The 21,726-nt window shown below is 46.2% G+C and overlaps 10 non-coding genes across 10 annotated transcripts; all 10 read left to right on the forward strand.

The window, feature by feature from the left end:
- The first annotated feature begins 330 nt into the window (after window positions 1-330).
- Window positions 331-521, forward strand: LOC130318854 (U2 spliceosomal RNA). Its single transcript, XR_008865295.1, has one exon. It is a non-coding gene; the product is annotated as a U2 spliceosomal RNA (small nuclear RNA).
- A 2,083-nt stretch (window positions 522-2,604) lies between these two features.
- LOC130318840 (U2 spliceosomal RNA) lies at window positions 2,605-2,795 on the forward strand. The gene has a single exon (XR_008865283.1). It is a non-coding gene; the product is annotated as a U2 spliceosomal RNA (small nuclear RNA).
- Window positions 2,796-4,878: 2,083 nt separating this feature from the next.
- LOC130318841 (U2 spliceosomal RNA) lies at window positions 4,879-5,069 on the forward strand. The gene has a single exon (XR_008865284.1). It is a non-coding gene; the product is annotated as a U2 spliceosomal RNA (small nuclear RNA).
- A 2,095-nt stretch (window positions 5,070-7,164) lies between these two features.
- LOC130318842 (U2 spliceosomal RNA) lies at window positions 7,165-7,355 on the forward strand. Its single transcript, XR_008865285.1, has one exon. It is a non-coding gene; the product is annotated as a U2 spliceosomal RNA (small nuclear RNA).
- A 2,094-nt stretch (window positions 7,356-9,449) lies between these two features.
- On the forward strand, window positions 9,450-9,640 carry LOC130318855 (U2 spliceosomal RNA). The gene has a single exon (XR_008865296.1). It is a non-coding gene; the product is annotated as a U2 spliceosomal RNA (small nuclear RNA).
- Window positions 9,641-11,746: 2,106 nt separating this feature from the next.
- Window positions 11,747-11,937, forward strand: LOC130318856 (U2 spliceosomal RNA). Its single transcript, XR_008865297.1, has one exon. It is a non-coding gene; the product is annotated as a U2 spliceosomal RNA (small nuclear RNA).
- Window positions 11,938-14,027: 2,090 nt separating this feature from the next.
- LOC130318843 (U2 spliceosomal RNA) lies at window positions 14,028-14,218 on the forward strand. The gene has a single exon (XR_008865286.1). It is a non-coding gene; the product is annotated as a U2 spliceosomal RNA (small nuclear RNA).
- A 2,081-nt stretch (window positions 14,219-16,299) lies between these two features.
- Window positions 16,300-16,490, forward strand: LOC130318845 (U2 spliceosomal RNA). Its single transcript, XR_008865287.1, has one exon. It is a non-coding gene; the product is annotated as a U2 spliceosomal RNA (small nuclear RNA).
- Window positions 16,491-18,567: 2,077 nt separating this feature from the next.
- LOC130318846 (U2 spliceosomal RNA) lies at window positions 18,568-18,758 on the forward strand. Its single transcript, XR_008865288.1, has one exon. It is a non-coding gene; the product is annotated as a U2 spliceosomal RNA (small nuclear RNA).
- A 2,093-nt stretch (window positions 18,759-20,851) lies between these two features.
- On the forward strand, window positions 20,852-21,042 carry LOC130318857 (U2 spliceosomal RNA). Its single transcript, XR_008865298.1, has one exon. It is a non-coding gene; the product is annotated as a U2 spliceosomal RNA (small nuclear RNA).
- Window positions 21,043-21,726: the final 684 nt, after the last annotated feature.

Here is a 21,726-nt window from a genome sequence, read left to right on the forward strand (position 1 = left end):
CATCTGCAGGCAACAAAGGTAGGTGTGTGCTTGTGTGTGTGTTTCCTATGCAGATCCTAAGCCCAGTGTCACATGCAAGTAGGAGGAGTAAGAAGGGTTCCTGGCAAATCCGGGTTATGGATTGCATTTAAAAAGGCCCCGTGGGAGTGCAATGGGCCCCTGTCTTGCTGCTTAGCAATAATGGTATTGGTTTAGGTTCTGCTGTGTGTACTGGTGGTTGACTGCCCCCCAGCCCAGAGTGTGCATGGAAAATTGTCTGGCAGCCTCCCTGACAGCAAGCAGTGATATGCCCATGAAGGGCACCTTGTTGGGCCCGCCCCTTTCACGGTTATCGCTTCTCGGCCTTTTGGCTAAGATCAAGTGTAGTATCTGTTCTTATCAGTTTAATATCTGATACGTCCCCTATCTGGGGACCATATATTAAATGGATTTTTGAGAACGGGGGCCGATTTCGAAGCTTGCTTCCGTTGCCCTATGCATTGACCCGATATGGCAGTATCTTCGGGTACAGTGCACCACCCCCTTACAGGGTTAAAAAGAAAGATTCCTACTTTCATTGCTACCTGCTTGCTGGCTAGCCAGCTAGCCAGCCCTGTGGGCCTTGCTGCTGCTGCAGCCAAAAAACAAAAGGTGGTGCTGCTGCTGCTTCTGCTGCTTCTGCTTCTGCTTGTGTCTGGCCGCTGTTGGAGCGTCCAGGCACAGGACTTCTGCTGCTGCTGACTAAATGGCCTCCTTAATTGGATCATTTGAGTAGCCAGCACACCTGTGCAGGTAGGGCATGACATGATAGGCAGCTGCCTTGATAGCGGGTGGGTGCTGAATGTTCCTAATTGACAAAATAAGATTAATGCTTATGAAGAAATATAAAATCTCATCCCTTCCCCAATATCGCGCCACACCCCTACCCCTTGATTCCCTGGTTGAACTTGATGGACATATGTCTTTTTTCGACCGTACTAACTATGTAACTATGTAACATAACATGGGGGGGGGGGGGGGTCTCCTGGCTGTTCACACAGGTGTGTCATTGCTGTACATTGACCATGCATTGCTTCTGTGGTATTGCAAAGGCAAAGACAAATGCTTCCAGCCATCCATTGCACTAATGGATTGGTCATCAGCTGGCTGTCTATGTCCCGCATCAATATAGACCAAAGTACAGAGGGTTAGGCTATGCTATTGTGCACCTACCTGATGCATCAGAAGGTGCGAGGCCCTTGCTAAATTCTGTGCACAGACTTTGAGATCTATACTTTAGACTGTATCTAAACCTGCTCCAACATGGACTGACATTCTGGCCTACTTTCAGCCGATGCGACTTGTCTGTCGCTGAACAGTCGCTTTTTATGTATTCAGCACCTATGTATAATGTTGTAAAAATGCTCTAGAAGCTAAAGTCGCAGAAATGTCACACATATTTGGCCTGCAACTTTCTGTGCGACAAATTCAGACAGGAAAAATCAGTATAAATCCTTAGAAAATTATCCCCCAGTGTCTCCATCTGCTGGTGGTATTGAATAAGCATTGCTGCACTGATGGGGTATGCATTAGACGAAAAAAAGAAGAAAAAGAAGAATAATACGCCCAGAAAAGAGGCGAAAAGGAGAAAAACGTAAAAAAACGTGAAAAAAAAGTAAGAGGAAGAGAAGGGAAAAAAAGGTGGAAATGGGTTTAAAAGTGATTTCGGCGGAGAAATATATATATATATATATATATATATATATATATATACGCGCACACACACACATATATATAAACGTATTCTCCGTTGAGATATTGCAGCCGCTGCTGTGTCCAGGCCCAGGAGCCTTAGCACTGTGCTGTGATGTCACTCAATACCACTGACATCACTAGGTGTAAACAACATCTCTCCTTTGCTGTGTATGTGACTATGGAGCTGTTTGGTGATGTCGTCTATTATGGCCTTCATAGAAGCAACAGGAGATTGTTGCATCCATCTAGAACCCTCAGAACTACAGTGCTATGATGTCACTCACTTCCACAGGCCTTGCAGAGTGTAAACAACAACAACCCAGCTTTGTTGTGTATGTAACCATAGGGATTTGTGATGTCACCTAGAACCTTCACAGCAGCGACAGCTTTATGAGGAGCATCAGCACTGCTCTGCCTGAGCAGAACCATCACCGCCATAGGTTGTCAAATAACCCGGGTTTAACCCACACAGGTAAGTCCAATGGGGTGCAGGCATGTCCTCTATGCCTACAGCTTCCCGTGGGTGTTGGTTTGATACCGTTTGGGGACAGCCAAGGAGGCATCTGCAGGCAACAAAGGTAGGTGTGTGCTTGTGTGTGTGTTTCCTATGCAGATCCTAAGCCCAGTGTCACATGCAAGTAGGAGGAGTAAGAAGGGTTCCTGGCAAATCCGGGTTATGGATTGCATTTAAAAAGGCCCCGTGGGAGTGCAATGGGCCCCTGTCTTGCTGCTTAGCAATAATGGTATGGGTTTAGGTTCTGCTGTGTGTACTGGTGGTTGACTGCCCCCCAGCCCAGAGTGTGCATGGAAAATTGTCTGGCAGCCTCCCTGACAGCAAGCAGTGATAGTGCCCATGAAGGGCACCTTGTTGGGCCCGCCCCTTTCACGGTTATCGCTTCTCGGCCTTTTGGCTAAGATCAAGTGTAGTATCTGTTCTTATCAGTTTAATATCTGATACGTCCCCTATCTGGGGACCATATATTAAATGGATTTTTGAGAACGGGGGCCGATTTCGAAGCTTGCTTCCGTCGCCCTATGCATTGACCCGATATGGCAGTATCTTCGGGTACAGTGCACCACCCCCTTACAGGGTTAAAAAGAAAGATTCCTACTTTCATTGCTACCTGCTTGCTGGCTAGCCAGCTAGCCAGCCCTGTGGGCCTTGCTGCTGCTGCAGCCAAAAAACAAAAGGTGGTGCTGCTGCTGCTTCTGCTTCTGCTTGTGTCTGGCCGCTGTTGGAGCGTCCAGGCACAGGACTTCTGCTGCTGCTGACTAAATGGCCTCCTTAATTGGATCATTTGAGTAGCCAGCACACCTGTGCAGGTAGGGCATGACATGATAGGCAGCTGCCTTGATAGCGGGTGGGTGCTGAATGTTCCTAATTGACAAAATAAGATTAATGCTTATGAAGAAATATAAAATCTCATCCCTTCCCCAATATCGCGCCACACCCCTACCCCTTAATTCCCTGGTTGAACTTGATGGACATATGTCTTTTTTCGACCGTACTAACTATGTAACTATGTAACATAACATGGGGGGGGGGGGGGGGGTCTCCTGGCTGTTCACACAGGTGTGTCATTGCTGTACATTGACCATGCATTGCTTCTGTGGTATTGCAAAGGCAAAGACAAATGCTTCCAGCCATCCATTGCACTAATGGATTGGTCATCAGCTGGCTGTCTATGTCCCGCATCAATATAGACCAAAGTACAGAGGGTTAGGCTATGCTATTGTGCACCTACCTGATGCATCAGAAGGTGCGAGGCCCTTGCTAAATTCTGTGCACAGACTTTGAGATCTATACTTTAGACTGTATCTAAACCTGCTCCAACATGGACTGACATTCTGGCCTACTTTCAGCCGATGCGACTTGTCTGTCGCTGAACAGTCGCTTTTTATGTATTCAGCACCTATGTATAATGTTGTAAAAATGCTCTAGAAGCTAAAGTCGCAGAAATGTCACACATATTTGGCCTGCAACTTTCTGTGCGACAAATTCAGACAGGAAAAATCAGTATAAATCCTTAGAAAATTATCCCCCAGTGTCTCCATCTGCTGGCGGTATTGAATAAGCATTGCTGCACTGATGGGGTATGCATTAGACGAAAAAAAAGAAGAAAAAGAAGAATAATACGCCCAGAAAAGAGGCGAAAAGGAGAAAAACGTAAAAAAACGTGAAAAAAAAGTAAGAGGAAGAGAAGGGAAAAAAAGGTGGAAATGGGTTTAAAAGTGATTTCGGCGGAGAAATATATATATATATATATATATATATATATATATATATATATACGCGCACACACACACATATATATAAACGTATTCTCCGTTGAGATATTGCAGCCGCTGCTGTGTCCAGGCCCAGGAGCCTTAGCACTGTGCTGTGATGTCACTCAATACCACTGACATCACTAGGTGTAAACAACATCTCTCCTTTGCTGTGTATGTGACTATGGAGCTGTTTGGTGATGTCGTCTATTATGGCCTTCATAGAAGCAACAGGAGATTGTTGCATCCATCTAGAACCCTCAGAACTACAGTGCTATGATGTCACTCACTTCCACAGGCCTTGCAGAGTGTAAACAACAACAACCCAGCTTTGTTGTGTATGTAACCATAGGGATTTGTGATGTCACCTAGAACCTTCACAGCAGCGACAGCTTTATGAGGAGCATCAGCACTGCTCTGCCTGAGCAGAACCATCACCGCCATAGGTTGTCAAATAACCCGGGTTTAACCCACACAGGTAAGTCCAATGGGGTGCAGGCATGTCCTCTATGCTTACAGCTTCCCGTGGGTGTTGGTTTGATACCGTTTGGGGACAGCCAAGGAGGCATCTGCAGGCAACAAAGGTAGGTGTGTGCTTGTGTGTGTGTTTCCTATGCAGATCCTAAGCCCAGTGTCACATGCAAGTAGGAGGAGTAAGAAGGGTTCCTGGCAAATCCGGGTTATGGATTGCATTTAAAAAGGCCCCGTGGGAGTGCAATGGGCCCCTGTCTTGCTGCTTAGCAATAATGGTATGGGTTTAGGTTCTGCTGTGTGTACTGGTGGTTGACTGCCCCCCAGCCCAGAGTGTGCATGGAAAATTGTCTGGCAGCCTCCCTGACAGCAAGCAGTGATAGTGCCCATGAAGGGCACCTTGTTGGGCCCGCCCCTTTCACGGTTATCGCTTCTCGGCCTTTTGGCTAAGATCAAGTGTAGTATCTGTTCTTATCAGTTTAATATCTGATACGTCCCCTATCTGGGGACCATATATTAAATGGATTTTTGAGAACGGGGGCCGATTTCGAAGCTTGCTTCCGTCGCCCTATGCATTGACCCGATATGGCAGTATCTTCGGGTACAGTGCACCACCCCCTTACAGGGTTAAAAAGAAAGATTCCTACTTTCATTGCTACCTGCTTGCTGGCTAGCCAGCTAGCCAGCCCTGTGGGCCTTGCTGCTGCTGCAGCCAAAAAACAAAAGGTGGTGCTGCTGCTGCTTCTGCTGCTTCTGCTGCTTCTGCTTGTGTCTGGCCGCTGTTGGAGCGTCCAGGCACAGGACTTCTGCTGCTGCTGACTAAATGGCCTCCTTAATTGGATCATTTGAGTAGCCAGCACACCTGTGCAGGTAGGGCATGACATGATAGGCAGCTGCCTTGATAGCGGGTGGGTGCTGAATGTTCCTAATTGACAAAATAAGATTAATGCTTATGAAGAAATATAAAATCTCATCCCTTCCCCAATATCGCGCCACACCCCTACCCCTTAATTCCCTGGTTGAACTTGATGGACATATGTCTTTTTTCGACCGTACTAACTATGTAACTATGTAACATAACATGGGGGGGGGGGGGGGGGTCTCCTGGCTGTTCACACAGGTGTGTCATTGCTGTACATTGACCATGCATTGCTTCTGTGGTATTGCAAAGGCAAAGACAAATGCTTCCAGCCATCCATTGCACTAATGGATTGGTCATCAGCTGGCTGTCTATGTCCCGCATCAATATAGACCAAAGTACAGAGGGTTAGGCTATGCTATTGTGCACCTACCTGATGCATCAGAAGGTGCGAGGCCCTTGCTAAATTCTGTGCACAGACTTTGAGATCTATACTTTAGACTGTATCTAAACCTGCTCCAACATGGACTGACATTCTGGCCTACTTTCAGCCGATGCGACTTGTCTGTCGCTGAACAGTCGCTTTTTATGTATTCAGCACCTATGTATAATGTTGTAAAAATGCTCTAGAAGCTAAAGTCGCAGAAATGTCACACATATTTGGCCTGCAACTTTCTGTGCGACAAATTCAGACAGGAAAAATCAGTATAAATCCTTAGAAAATTATCCCCCAGTGTCTCCATCTGCTGGCGGTATTGAATAAGCATTGCTGCACTGATGGGGTATGCATTAGACGAAAAAAAAGAAGAAAAAGAAGAATAATACGCCCAGAAAAGAGGCGAAAAGGAGAAAAACGTAAAAAAACGTGAAAAAAAAGTAAGAGGAAGAGAAGGGAAAAAAAGGTGGAAATGGGTTTAAAAGTGATTTCGGCGGAGAAATATATATATATATATATATATATATATATATATATATATATACGCGCACACACACACATATATATAAACGTATTCTCCGTTGAGATATTGCAGCCGCTGCTGTGTCCAGGCCCAGGAGCCTTAGCACTGTGCTGTGATGTCACTCAATACCACTGACATCACTAGGTGTAAACAACATCTCTCCTTTGCTGTGTATGTGACTATGGAGCTGTTTGGTGATGTCGTCTATTATGGCCTTCATAGAAGCAACAGGAGATTGTTGCATCCATCTAGAACCCTCAGAACTACAGTGCTATGATGTCACTCACTTCCACAGGCCTTGCAGAGTGTAAACAACAACAACCCAGCTTTGTTGTGTATGTAACCATAGGGATTTGTGATGTCACCTAGAACCTTCACAGCAGCGACAGCTTTATGAGGAGCATCAGCACTGCTCTGCCTGAGCAGAACCATCACCGCCATAGGTTGTCAAATAACCCGGGTTTAACCCACACAGGTAAGTCCAATGGGGTGCAGGCATGTCCTCTATGCTTACAGCTTCCCGTGGGTGTTGGTTTGATACCGTTTGGGGACAGCCAAGGAGGCATCTGCAGGCAACAAAGGTAGGTGTGTGCTTGTGTGTGTGTTTCCTATGCAGATCCTAAGCCCAGTGTCACATGCAAGTAGGAGGAGTAAGAAGGGTTCCTGGCAAATCCGGGTTATGGATTGCATTTAAAAAGGCCCCGTGGGAGTGCAATGGGCCCCTGTCTTGCTGCTTAGCAATAATGGTATGGGTTTAGGTTCTGCTGTGTGTACTGGTGGTTGACTGCCCCCCAGCCCAGAGTGTGCTTGGAAAATTGTCTGGCAGCCTCCCTGACAGCAAGCAGTGATAGTGCCCATGAAGGGCACCTTGTTGGGCCCGCCCCTTTCACGGTTATCGCTTCTCGGCCTTTTGGCTAAGATCAAGTGTAGTATCTGTTCTTATCAGTTTAATATCTGATACGTCCCCTATCTGGGGACCATATATTAAATGGATTTTTGAGAACGGGGGCCGATTTCGAAGCTTGCTTCCGTCGCCCTATGCATTGACCCGATATGGCAGTATCTTCGGGTACAGTGCACCACCCCCTTACAGGGTTAAAAAGAAAGATTCCTACTTTCATTGCTACCTGCTTGCTGGCTAGCCAGCTAGCCAGCCCTGTGGGCCTTGCTGCTGCTGCAGCCAAAAAACAAAAGGTGGTGCTGCTGCTGCTTCTGCTGCTTCTGCTTCTGCTTGTGTCTGGCCGCTGTTGCAGCGTCCAGGCACAGGACTTCTGCTGCTGCTGACTAAATGGCCTCCTTAATTGGATCATTTGAGTAGCCAGCACACCTGTGCAGGTAGGGCATGACATGATAGGCAGCTGCCTTGATAGCGGGTGGGTGCTGAATGTTCCTAATTGACAAAATAAGATTAATGCTTATGAAGAAATATAAAATCTCATCCCTTCCCCAATATCGCGCCACACCCCTACCCCTTAATTCCCTGGTTGAACTTGATGGACATATGTCTTTTTTCGACCGTACTAACTATGTAACTATGTAACATAACATGGGGGGGGGGGGGGGGGTCTCCTGGCTGTTCACACAGGTGTGTCATTGCTGTACATTGACCATGCATTGCTTCTGTGGTATTGCAAAGGCAAAGACAAATGCTTCCAGCCATCCATTGCACTAATGGATTGGTCATCAGCTGGCTGTCTATGTCCCGCATCAATATAGACCAAAGTACAGAGGGTTAGGCTATGCTATTGTGCACCTACCTGATGCATCAGAAGGTGCGAGGCCCTTGCTAAATTCTGTGCACAGACTTTGAGATCTATACTTTAGACTGTATCTAAACCTGCTCCAACATGGACTGACATTCTGGCCTACTTTCAGCCGATGCGACTTGTCTGTCGCTGAACAGTCGCTTTTTATGTATTCAGCACCTATGTATAATGTTGTAAAAATGCTCTAGAAGCTAAAGTCGCAGAAATGTCACACATATTTGGCCTGCAACTTTCTGTGCGACAAATTCAGACAGGAAAAATCAGTATAAATCCTTAGAAAATTATCCCCCAGTGTCTCCATCTGCTGGCGGTATTGAATAAGCATTGCTGCACTGATGGGGTATGCATTAGACGAAAAAAAAGAAGAAAAAGAAGAATAATACGCCCAGAAAAGAGGCGAAAAGGAGAAAAACGTAAAAAAACGTGAAAAAAAAGTAAGAGGAAGAGAAGGGAAAAAAAGGTGGAAATGGGTTTAAAAGTGATTTCGGCGGAGAAATATATATATATATATATATATATATATATATATATATATATATACGCGCACACACACACATATATATAAACGTATTCTCCGTTGAGATATTGCAGCCGCTGCTGTGTACAGGCCCAGGAGCCTTAGCACTGTGCTGTGATGTCACTCAATACCACTGACATCACTAGGTGTAAACAACATCTCTCCTTTGCTGTGTATGTGACTATGGAGCTGTTTGGTGATGTCGTCTATTATAGCCTTCATAGAAGCAACAGGAGATTGTTGCATCCATCTAGAACCCTCAGAACTACAGTGCTATGATGTCACTCACTTCCACAGGCCTTGCAGAGTGTAAACAACAACAACCCAGCTTTGTTGTGTATGTAACCATAGGGATTTGTGATGTCACCTAGAACCTTCACAGCAGCGACAGCTTTATGAGGAGCATCAGCACTGCTCTGCCTGAGCAGAACCATCACCGCCATAGGTTGTCAAATAACCCGGGTTTAACCCACACAGGTAAGTCCAATGGGGTGCAGGCATGTCCTCTATGCTTACAGCTTCCCGTGGGTGTTGGTTTGATACCGTTTGGGGACAGCCAAGGAGGCATCTGCAGGCAACAAAGGTAGGTGTGTGCTTGTGTGTGTGTTTCCTATGCAGATCCTAAGCCCAGTGTCACATGCAAGTAGGAGGAGTAAGAAGGGTTCCTGGCAAATCCGGGTTATGGATTGCATTTAAAAAGGCCCCGTGGGAGTGCAATGGGCCCCTGTCTTGCTGCTTAGCAATAATGGTATGGGTTTAGGTTCTGATGTGTGTACTGGTGGTTGACTGCCCCCCAGCCCAGAGTGTGCATGGAAAATTGTCTGGCAGCCTCCCTGACAGCAAGCAGTGATAGTGCCCATGAAGGGCACCTTGTTGGGCCCGCCCCTTTCACGGTTATCGCTTCTCGGCCTTTTGGCTAAGATCAAGTGTAGTATCTGTTCTTATCAGTTTAATATCTGATACGTTCCCTATCTGGGGACCATATATTAAATGGATTTTTGAGAACGGGGGCCGATTTCGAAGCTTGCTTCCGTCGCCCTATGCATTGACCCGATATGGCAGTATCTTCGGGTACAGTGCACCACCCCCTTACAGGGTTAAAAAGAAAGATTCCTACTTTCATTGCTACCTGCTTGCTGGCTAGCCAGCTAGCCAGCCCTGTGGGCCTTGCTGCTGCTGCAGCCAAAAAACAAAAGGTGGTGCTGCTGCTGCTTCTGCTGCTTCTGCTTCTGCTTGTGTCTGGCCGCTGTTGCAGCGTCCAGGCACAGGACTTCTGCTGCTGCTGACTAAATGGCCTCCTTAATTGGATCATTTGAGTAGCCAGCACACCTGTGCAGGTAGGGCATGACATGATAGGCAGCTGCCTTGATAGCGGGTGGGTGCTGAATGTTCCTAATTGACAAAATAAGATTAATGCTTATGAAGAAATATAAAATCTCATCCCTTCCCCAATATCGCGCCACACCCCTACCCCTTAATTCCCTGGTTGAACTTGATGGACATATGTCTTTTTTCGACCGTACTAACTATGTAACTATGTAACATAACATGGGGGGGGGGGGGGGGTCTCCTGGCTGTTCACACAGGTGTGTCATTGCTGTACATTGACCATGCATTGCTTCTGTGGTATTGCAAAGGCAAAGACAAATGCTTCCAGCCATCCATTGCACTAATGGATTGGTCATCAGCTGGCTGTCTATGTCCCGCATCAATATAGACCAAAGTACAGAGGGTTAGGCTATGCTATTGTGCACCTACCTGATGCATCAGAAGGTGCGAGGCCCTTGCTAAATTCTGTGCACAGACTTTGAGATCTATACTTTAGACTGTATCTAAACCTGCTCCAACATGGACTGACATTCTGGCCTACTTTCAGCCGATGCGACTTGTCTGTCGCTGAACAGTCGCTTTTTATGTATTCAGCACCTATGTATAATGTTGTAAAAATGCTCTAGAAGCTAAAGTCGCAGAAATGTCACACATATTTGGCCTGCAACTTTCTGTGCGACAAATTCAGACAGGAAAAATCAGTATAAATCCTTAGAAAATTATCCCCCAGTGTATCCATCTGCTGGCGGTATTGAATAAGCATTGCTGCACTGATGGGGTATGCATTAGATGAAAAAAAAGAAGAAAAAGAAGAATAATACGCCCAGAAAAGAGGCGAAAAGGAGAAAAACGTAAAAAAAACGTGAAAAAAAAGTAAGAGGAAGAGAAGGGAAAAAAAGGTGGAAATGGGTTTAAAAGTGATTTCGGCGGAGAAATATATATATATATATATATATATATATATATATATATATATATATATATATATATACGCGCACACACACACATATATATAAACGTATTCTCCGTTGAGATATTGCAGCCGCTGCTGTGTCCAGGCCCAGGAGCCTTAGCACTGTGCTGTGATGTCACTCAATACCACTGACATCACTAGGTGTAAACAACATCTCTCCTTTGCTGTGTATGTGACTATGGAGCTGTTTGGTGATGTCGTCTATTATGGCCTTCATAGAAGCAACAGGAGATTGTTGCATCCATCTAGAACCCTCAGAACTACAGTGCTATGATGTCACTCACTTCCACAGGCCTTGCAGAGTGTAAACAACAACAACCCAGCTTTGTTGTGTATGTAACCATAGGGATTTGTGATGTCACCTAGAACCTTCACAGCAGCGACAGCTTTATGAGGAGCATCAGCACTGCTCTGCCTGAGCAGAACCATCACCGCCATAGGTTGTCAAATAACCCGGGTTTAACCCACACAGGTAAGTCCAATGGGGTGCAGGCATGTCCTCTATGCTTACAGCTTCCCGTGGGTGTTGGTTTGATACCGTTTGGGGACAGCCAAGGAGGCATCTGCAGGCAACAAAGGTAGGTGTGTGCTTGTGTGTGTGTTTCCTATGCAGATCCTAAGCCCAGTGTCACATGCAAGTAGGAGGAGTAAGAAGGGTTCCTGGCAAATCCGGGTTATGGATTGCATTTAAAAAGGCCCCATGGGAGTGCAATGGGCCCCTGTCTTGCTGCTTAGCAATAATGGTATGGGTTTAGGTTCTGCTGTGTGTACTGGTGGTTGACTGCCCCCCAGCCCAGAGTGTGCATGGAAAATTGTCTGGCAGCCTCCCTGACAGCAAGCAGTGATAGTGCCCATGAAGGGCACCTTGTTGGGCCCGCCCCTTTCACGGTTATCGCTTCTCGGCCTTTTGGCTAAGATCAAATGTAGTATCTGTTCTTATCAGTTTAATATCTGATACGTCCCCTATCTGGGGACCATATATTAAATGGATTTTTGAGAACGGGGGCCGATTTCGAAGCTTGCTTCCGTCGCCCTATGCATTGACCCGATATGGCAGTATCTTCGGGTACAGTGCACCACCCCCTTACAGGGTTAAAAAGAAAGATTCCTACTTTCATTGCTACCTGCTTGCTGGCTAGCCAGCTAGCCAGCCCTGTGGGCCTTGCTGCTGCTGCAGCCAAAAAACAAAAGGTGGTGCTGCTGCTGCTTCTGCTGCTTCTGCTTCTGCTTGTGTCTGGCCGCTGTTGGAGCGTCCAGGCACAGGACTTCTGCTGCTGCTGACTAAATGGCCTCCTTAATTGGATCATTTGAGTATCCAGCACACCTGTGCAGGTAGGGCATGACATGATAGGCAGCTGCCTTGATAGCGGGTGGGTGCTGAATGTTCCTAATTGACAAAATAAGATTAATGCTTATGAAGAAATATAAAATCTCATCCCTTCCCCAATATCGCGCCACACCCCTACCCCTTAATTCCCTGGTTGAACTTGATGGACATATGTCTTTTTTCGACCGTACTAACTATGTAACTATGTAACATAACATGGGGGGGGGGGGGTCTCCTGGCTGTTCACACAGGTGTGTCATTGCTGTACATTGACCATGCATTGCTTCTGTGGTATTGCAAAGGCAAAGACAAATGCTTCCAGCCATCCATTGCACTAATGGATTGGTCATCAGCTGGCTGTCTATGTCCCGCATCAATATAGACCAAAGTACAGAGGGTTAGGCTATGCTATTGTGCACCTACCTGATGCATCAGAAGGTGCGAGGCCCTTGCTAAATTCTGTGCACAGACTTTGAGATCTATACTTTAGACTGTATCTAAACCTGCTCCAACATGGACTGACATTCTGGCCTACTTTCAGCCGATGCGACTTGTCTGTCGCTGAACAGTCGCTTTTTATGTATTCAGCACCTATGTATAATGTTGTAAAAATGCTCTAGAAGCTAAAGTCGCAGAAATGTCACACATATTTGGCCTGCAACTTTCTGTGCGACAAATTCAGACAGGAAAAATCAGTATAAATCCTTAGAAAATTATCCCCCAGTGTCTCCATCTGCTGGCGGTATTGAATAAGCATTGCTGCACTGATGGGGTATGCATTAGACGAAAAAAAAGAAGAAAAAGAAGAATAATACGCCCAGAAAAGAGGCGAAAAGGAGAAAAACGTAAAAAAACGTGAAAAAAAAGTAAGAGGAAGAGAAGGGAAAAAAAGGTGGAAATGGGTTTAAAAGTGATTTCGGCGGAGAAATATATATATATATATATATATATATATATATATATATATATATACGCGCACACACACACATATATATAAACGTATTCTCCGTTGAGATATTGCAGCCGCTGCTGTGTCCAGGCCCAGGAGCCTTAGCACTGTGCTGTGATGTCACTCAATACCACTGACATCACTAGGTGTAAACAACATCTCTCCTTTGCTGTGTATGTGACTATGGAGCTGTTTGGTGATGTCGTCTATTATGGCCTTCATAGAAGCAACAGGAGATTGTTGCATCCATCTAGAACCCTCAGAACTACAGTGCTATGATGTCACTCACTTCCACAGGCCTTGCAGAGTGTAAACAACAACAACCCAGCTTTGTTGTGTATGTAACCATAGGGATTTGTGATGTCACCTAGAACCTTCACAGCAGCGACAGCTTTATGAGGAGCATCAGCACTGCTCTGCCTGAGCAGAACCATCACCGCCATAGGTTGTCAAATAACCCGGGTTTAACCCACACAGGTAAGTCCAATGGGGTGCAGGCATGTCCTCTATGCTTACAGCTTCCCGTGGGTGTTGGTTTGATACCGTTTGGGGACAGCCAAGGAGGCATCTGCAGGCAACAAAGGTAGGTGTGTGCTTGTGTGTGTGTTTCCTATGCAGATCCTAAGCCCAGTGTCACATGCAAGTAGGAGGAGTAAGAAGGGTTCCTGGCAAATCCGGGTTATGGATTGCATTTAAAAAGGCCCCGTGGGAGTGCAATGGGCCCCTGTCTTGCTGCTTAGCAATAATGGTATGGGTTTAGGTTCTGCTGTGTGTACTGGTGGTTGACTGCCCCCCAGCCCAGAGTGTGCATGGAAAATTGTCTGGCAGCCTCCCTGACAGCAAGCAGTGATAGTGCCCATGAAGGGCACCTTGTTGGGCCCGCCCCTTTCACGGTTATCGCTTCTCGGCCTTTTGGCTAAGATCAAGTGTAGTATCTGTTCTTATCAGTTTAATATCTGATACGTCCCCTATCTGGGGACCATATATTAAATGGATTTTTGAGAACGGGGGCCGATTTCGAAGCTTGCTTCCGTCGCCCTATGCATTGACCCGATATGGCAGTATCTTCGGGTACAGTGCACCACCCCCTTACAGGGTTAAAAAGAAAGATTCCTACTTTCATTGCTACCTGCTTGCTGGCTAGCCAGCTAGCCAGCCCTGTGGGCCTTGCTGCTGCTGCAGCCAAAAAACAAAAGGTGGTGCTGCTGCTGCTTCTGCTTCTGCTTGTGTCTGGCCGCTGTTGGAGCGTCCAGGCACAGGACTTCTGCTGCTGCTGACTAAATGGCCTCCTTAATTGGATCATTTGAGTAGCCAGCACACCTGTGCAGGTAGGGCATGACATGATAGGCAGCTGCCTTGATAGCGGGTGGGTGCTGAATGTTCCTAATTGACAAAATAAGATTAATGCTTATGAAGAAATATAAAATCTCATCCCTTCCCCAATATCGCGCCACACCCCTACCCCTTAATTCCCTGGTTGAACTTGATGGACATATGTCTTTTTTCGACCGTACTAACTATGTAACTATGTAACATAACATGGGGGGGGGGGGGGGTCTCCTGGCTGTTCACACAGGTGTGTCATTGCTGTACATTGACCATGCATTGCTTCTGTGGTATTGCAAAGGCAAAGACAAATGCTTCCAGCCATCCATTGCACTAATGGATTGGTCATCAGCTGGCTGTCTATGTCCCGCATCAATATAGACCAAAGTACAGAGGGTTAGGCTATGCTATTGTGCACCTACCTGATGCATCAGAAGGTGCGAGGCCCCTGCTAAATTCTGTGCACAGACTTTGAGATCTATACTTTAGACTGTATCTAAACCTGCTCCAACATGGACTGACATTCTGGCCTACTTTCAGCCGATGCGACTTGTCTGTCGCTGAACAGTCGCTTTTTATGTATTCAGCACCTATGTATAATGTTGTAAAAATGCTCTAGAAGCTAAAGTCGCAGAAATGTCACACATATTTGGCCTGCAACTTTCTGTGCGACAAATTCAGACAGGAAAAATCAGTATAAATCCTTAGAAAATTATCCCCCAGTGTCTCCATCTGCTGGCGGTATTGAATAAGCATTGCTGCACTGATGGGGTATGCATTAGACGAAAAAAAAGAAGAAAAAGAAGAATAATACGCCCAGAAAAGAGGCGAAAAGGAGAAAAACGTAAAAAAACGTGAAAAAAAAGTAAGAGGAAGAGAAGGGAAAAAAAGGTGGAAATGGGTTTAAAAGTGATTTCGGCGGAGAAATATATATATATATATATATATATATATATATATATATATATACGCGCACACACACACATATATATAAACGTATTCTCCGTTGAGATATTGCAGCCGCTGCTGTGTCCAGGCCCAGGAGCCTTAGCACTGTGCTGTGATGTCACTCAATACCACTGACATCACTAGGTGTAAACAACATCTCTCCTTTGCTGTGTATGTGACTATGGAGCTGTTTGGTGATGTCGTCTATTATGGCCTTCATAGAAGCAACAGGAGATTGTTGCATCCATCTAGAACCCTCAGAACTACAGTGCTATGATGTCACTCACTTCCACAGGCCTTGCAGAGTGTAAACAACAACAACCCAGCTTTGTTGTGTATGTAACCATAGGGATTTGTGATGTCACCTAGAACCTTCACAGCAGCGACAGCTTTATGAGGAGCATCAGCACTGCTCTGCCTGAGCAGAACCATCACCGCCATAGGTTGTCAAATAACCCGGGTTTAACCCACACAGGTAAGTCCAATGGGGTGCAGGCATGTCCTCTATGCTTACAGCTTCCCGTGGGTGTTGGTTTGATACCGTTTGGGGACAGCCAAGGAGGCATCTGCAGGCAACAAAGGTAGGTGTGTGCTTGTGTGTGTGTTTCCTATGCAGATCCTAAGCCCAGTGTCACATGCAAGTAGGAGGAGTAAGAAGGGTTCCTGGCAAATCCGGGTTATGGATTGCATTTAAAAAGGCCCCGTGGGAGTGCAATGGGCCCCTGTCTTGCTGCTTAGCAATAATGGTATGGGTTTAGGTTCTGCTGTGTGTACTGGTGGTTGACTGCCCCCCAGCCCAGAGTGTGCATGGAAAATTGTCTGGCAGCCTCCCTGACAGCAAGCAGTGATAGTGCCCATGAAGGGCACCTTGTTGGGCCCGCCCCTTTCACGGTTATCGCTTCTCGGCCTTTTGGCTAAGATCAAGTGTAGTATCTGTTCTTATCAGTTTAATATCTGATACGTCCCCTATCTGGGGACCATATATTAAATGGATTTTTGAGAACGGGGGCCGATTTCGAAGCTTGCTTCCGTCGCCCTATGCATTGACCCGATATGGCAGTATCTTCGGGTACAGTGCACCACCCCCTTACAGGGTTAAAAAGAAAGATTCCTACTTTCATTGCTACCTGCTTGCTGGCTAGCCAGCTAGCCAGCCCTGTGGGCCTTGCTGCTGCTGCAGCCAAAAAACAAAAGGTGGTGCTGCTGCTGCTTCTGCTTCTGCTTGTGTCTGGCCGCTGTTGGAGCGTCCAGGCACAGGACTTCTGCTGCTGCTGACTAAATGGCCTCCTTAATTGGATCATTTGAGTAGCCAGCACACCTGTGCAGGTAGGGCATGACATGATAGGCAGCTGCCTTGATAGCGGGTGGGTGCTGAATGTTCCTAATTGACAAAATAAGATTAATGCTTATGAAGAAATATAAAATCTCATCCCTTCCCCAATATCGCGCCACACCCCTACCCCTTAATTCCCTGGTTGAACTTGATGGACATATGTCTTTTTTCGACCGTACTAACTATGTAACTATGTAACATAACATGGGGGGGGGGGGGTCTCCTGGCTGTTCACACAGGTGTGTCATTGCTGTACATTGACCATGCATTGCTTCTGTGGTATTGCAAAGGCAAAGACAAATGCTTCCAGCCATCCATTGCACTAATGGATTGGTCATCAGCTGGCTGTCTATGTCCCGCATCAATATAGACCAAAGTACAGAGGGTTAGGCTATGCTATTGTGCACCTACCTGATGCATCAGAAGGTGCGAGGCCCTTGCTAAATTCTGTGCACAGACTTTGAGATCTATACTTTAGACTGTATCTAAACCTGCTCCAACATGGACTGACATTCTGGCCTACTTTCAGCCGATGCGACTTGTCTGTCGCTGAACAGTCGCTTTTTATGTATTCAGCACCTATGTATAATGTTGTAAAAATGCTCTAGAAGCTAAAGTCGCAGAAATGTCACACATATTTGGCCTGCAACTTTCTGTGCGACAAATTCAGACAGGAAAAATCAGTATAAATCCTTAGAAAATTATCCCCCAGTGTCTCCATCTGCTGGCGGTATTGAATAAGCATTGCTGCACTGATGGGGTATGCATTAGACGAAAAAAAAGAAGAAAAAGAAGAATAATACGCCCAGAAAAGAGGCGAAAAGGAGAAAAACGTAAAAAAACGTGAAAAAAAAGTAAGAGGAAGAGAAGGGAAAAAAAGGTGGAAATGGGTTTAAAAGTGATTTCGGCGGAGAAATATATATATATATATATATATATATATATATATATATATACGCGCACACACACACATATATATAAACGTATTCTCCGTTGAGATATTGCAGCCGCTGCTGTGTCCAGGCCCAGGAGCCTTAGCACTGTGCTGTGATGTCACTCAATACCACTGACATCACTAGGTGTAAACAACATCTCTCCTTTGCTGTGTATGTGACTATGGAGCTGTTTGGTGATGTCGTCTATTATGGCCTTCATAGAAGCAACAGGAGATTGTTGCATCCATCTAGAACCCTCAGAACTACAGTGCTATGATGTCACTCACTTCCACAGGCCTTGCAGAGTGTAAACAACAACAACCCAGCTTTGTTGTGTATGTAACCATAGGGATTTGTGATGTCACCTAGAACCTTCACAGCAGCGACAGCTTTATGAGGAGCATCAGCACTGCTCTGCCTGAGCAGAACCATCACCGCCATAGGTTGTCAAATAACCCGGGTTTAACCCACACAGGTAAGTCCAATGGGGTGCAGGCATGTCCTCTATGCTTACAGCTTCCCGTGGGTGTTGGTTTGATACCGTTTGGGGACAGCCAAGGAGGCATCTGCAGGCAACAAAGGTAGGTGTGTGCTTGTGTGTGTGTTTCCTATGCAGATCCTAAGCCCAGTGTCACATGCAAGTAGGAGGAGTAAGAAGGGTTCCTGGCAAATCCGGGTTATGGATTGCATTTAAAAAGGCCCCGTGGGAGTGCAATGGGCCCCTGTCTTGCTGCTTAGCAATAATGGTATGGGTTTAGGTTCTGCTGTGTGTACTGGTGGTTGACTGCCCCCCAGCCCAGAGTGTGCATGGAAAATTGTCTGGCAGCCTCCCTGACAGCAAGCAGTGATAGTGCCCATGAAGGGCACCTTGTTGGGCCCGCCCCTTTCACGGTTATCGCTTCTCGGCCTTTTGGCTAAGATCAAGTGTAGTATCTGTTCTTATCAGTTTAATATCTGATACGTCCCCTATCTGGGGACCATATATTAAATGGATTTTTGAGAACGGGGGCCGATTTCGAAGCTTGCTTCCGTCGCCCTATGCATTGACCCGATATGGCAGTATCTTCGGGTACAGTGCACCACCCCCTTACAGGGTTAAAAAGAAAGATTCCTACTTTCATTGCTACCTGCTTGCTGGCTAGCCAGCTAGCCAGCCCTGTGGGCCTTGCTGCTGCTGCAGCCAAAAAACAAAAGGTGGTGCTGCTGCTGCTTCTGCTTCTGCTTGTGTCTGGCCGCTGTTGGAGCGTCCAGGCACAGGACTTCTGCTGCTGCTGACTAAATGGCCTCCTTAATTGGATCATTTGAGTAGCCAGCACACCTGTGCAGGTAGGGCATGACATGATAGGCAGCTGCCTTGATAGCGGGTGGGTGCTGAATGTTCCTAATTGACAAAATAAGATTAATGCTTATGAAGAAATATAAAATCTCATCCCTTCCCCAATATCGCGCCACACCCCTACCCCTTAATTCCCTGGTTGAACTTGATGGACATATGTCTTTTTTCGACCGTACTAACTATGTAACTATGTAACATAACATGGGGGGGGGGGGGGGTCTCCTGGCTGTTCACACAGGTGTGTCATTGCTGTACATTGACCATGCATTGCTTCTGTGGTATTGCAAAGGCAAAGACAAATGCTTCCAGCCATCCATTGCACTAATGGATTGGTCATCAGCTGGCTGTCTATGTCCCGCATCAATATAGACCAAAGTACAGAGGGTTAGGCTATGCTATTGTGCACCTACCTGATGCATCAGAAGGTGCGAGGCCCCTGCTAAATTCTGTGCACAGACTTTGAGATCTATACTTTAGACTGTATCTAAACCTGCTCCAACATGGACTGACATTCTGGCCTACTTTCAGCCGATGCGACTTGTCTGTCGCTGAACAGTCGCTTTTTATGTATTCAGCACCTATGTATAATGTTGTAAAAATGCTCTAGAAGCTAAAGTCGCAGAAATGTCACACATATTTGGCCTGCAACTTTCTGTGCGACAAATTCAGACAGGAAAAATCAGTATAAATCCTTAGAAAATTATCCCCCAGTGTCTCCATCTGCTGGCGGTATTGAATAAGCATTGCTGCACTGATGGGGTATGCATTAGACGAAAAAAAAGAAGAAAAAGAAGAATAATACGCCCAGAAAAGAGGCGAAAAGGAGAAAAACGTAAAAAAACGTGAAAAAAAAGTAAGAGGAAGAGAAGGGAAAAAAAGGTGGAAATGGGTTTAAAAGTGATTTCGGCGGAGAAATATATATATATATATATATATATATATATATATATATATATATATATATACGCGCACACACACACATATATATAAACGTATTCTCCGTTGAGATATTGCAGCCGCTGCTGTGTCCAGGCCCAGGAGCCTTAGCACTGTGCTGTGATGTCACTCAATACCACTGACATCACTAGGTGTAAACAACATCTCTCCTTTGCTGTGTATGTGACTATGGAGCTGTTTGGTGATGTCGTCTATTATGGCCTTCATAGAAGCAACAGGAGATTGTTGCATCCATCTAGAACCCTCAGAACTACAGTGCTATGATGTCACTCACTTCCACAGGCCTTGCAGAGTGTAAACAACAACAACCCAGCTTTGTTGTGTATGTAACCATAGGGATTTGTGATGTCACCTAGAACCTTCACAGCAGCGACAGCTTTATGAGGAGCATCAGCACTGCTCTGCCTGAGCAGAACCATCACCGCCATAGGTTGTCAAATAACCCGGGTTTAACCCACACAGGTAAGTCCAATGGGGTGCAGGCATGTCCTCTATGCTTACAGCTTCCCGTGGGTGTTGGTTTGATACCGTTTGGGGACAGCCAAGGAGGCATCTGCAGGCAACAAAGGTAGGTGTGTGCTTGTGTGTGTGTGTGTTTCCTATGCAGATCCTAAGCCCAGTGTCACATGCAAGTAGGAGGAGTAAGAAGGGTTCCTGGCAAATCCGGGTTATGGATTGCATTTAAAAAGGCCCCGTGGGAGTGCAATGGGCCCCTGTCTTGCTGCTTAGCAATAATGGTATGGGTTTAGGTTCTGCTGTGTGTACTGGTGGTTGACTGCCCCCCAGCCCAGAGTGTGCATGGAAAATTGTCTGGCAGCCTCCCTGACAGCAAGCAGTGATAGTGCCCATGAAGGGCACCTTGTTGGGCCCGCCCCTTTCACGGTTATCGCTTCTCGGCCTTTTGGCTAAGATCAAATGTAGTATCTGTTCTTATCAGTTTAATATCTGATACGTCCCCTATCTGGGGACCATATATTAAATGGATTTTTGAGAACGGGGGCCGATTTCGAAGCTTGCTTCCGTCGCCCTATGCATTGACCCGATATGGCAGTATCTTCGGGTACAGTGCACCACCCCCTTACAGGGTTAAAAAGAAAGATTCCTACTTTCATTGCTACCTGCTTGCTGGCTAGCCAGCTAGCCAGCCCTGTGGGCCTTGCTGCTGCTGCAGCCAAAAAACAAAAGGTGGTGCTGCTGCTGCTTCTGCTGCTTCTGCTTCTGCTTGTGTCTGGCCGCTGTTGGAGCGTCCAGGCACAGGACTTCTGCTGCTGCTGACTAAATGGCCTCCTTAATTGGATCATTTGAGTATCCAGCACACCTGTGCAGGTAGGGCATGACATGATAGGCAGCTGCCTTGATAGCGGGTGGGTGCTGAATGTTCCTAATTGACAAAATAAGATTAATGCTTATGAAGAAATATAAAATCTCATCCCTTCCCCAATATCGCGCCACACCCCTACCCCTTAATTCCCTGGTTGAACTTGATGGACATATGTCTTTTTTCGACCGTACTAACTATGTAACTATGTAACATAACATGGGGGGGGGGGGGTCTCCTGGCTGTTCACACAGGTGTGTCATTGCTGTACATTGACCATGCATTGCTTCTGTGGTATTGCAAAGGCAAAGACAAATGCTTCCAGCCATCCATTGCACTAATGGATTGGTCATCAGCTGGCTGTCTATGTCCCGCATCAATATAGACCAAAGTACAGAGGGTTAGGCTATGCTATTGTGCACCTACCTGATGCATCAGAAGG

The sequence above is a fragment of the Hyla sarda genome, unplaced genomic scaffold, assembly GCF_029499605.1.
Source record: "Hyla sarda isolate aHylSar1 unplaced genomic scaffold, aHylSar1.hap1 scaffold_2078, whole genome shotgun sequence".
NCBI lineage: Eukaryota > Metazoa > Chordata > Amphibia > Anura > Hylidae > Hyla > Hyla sarda.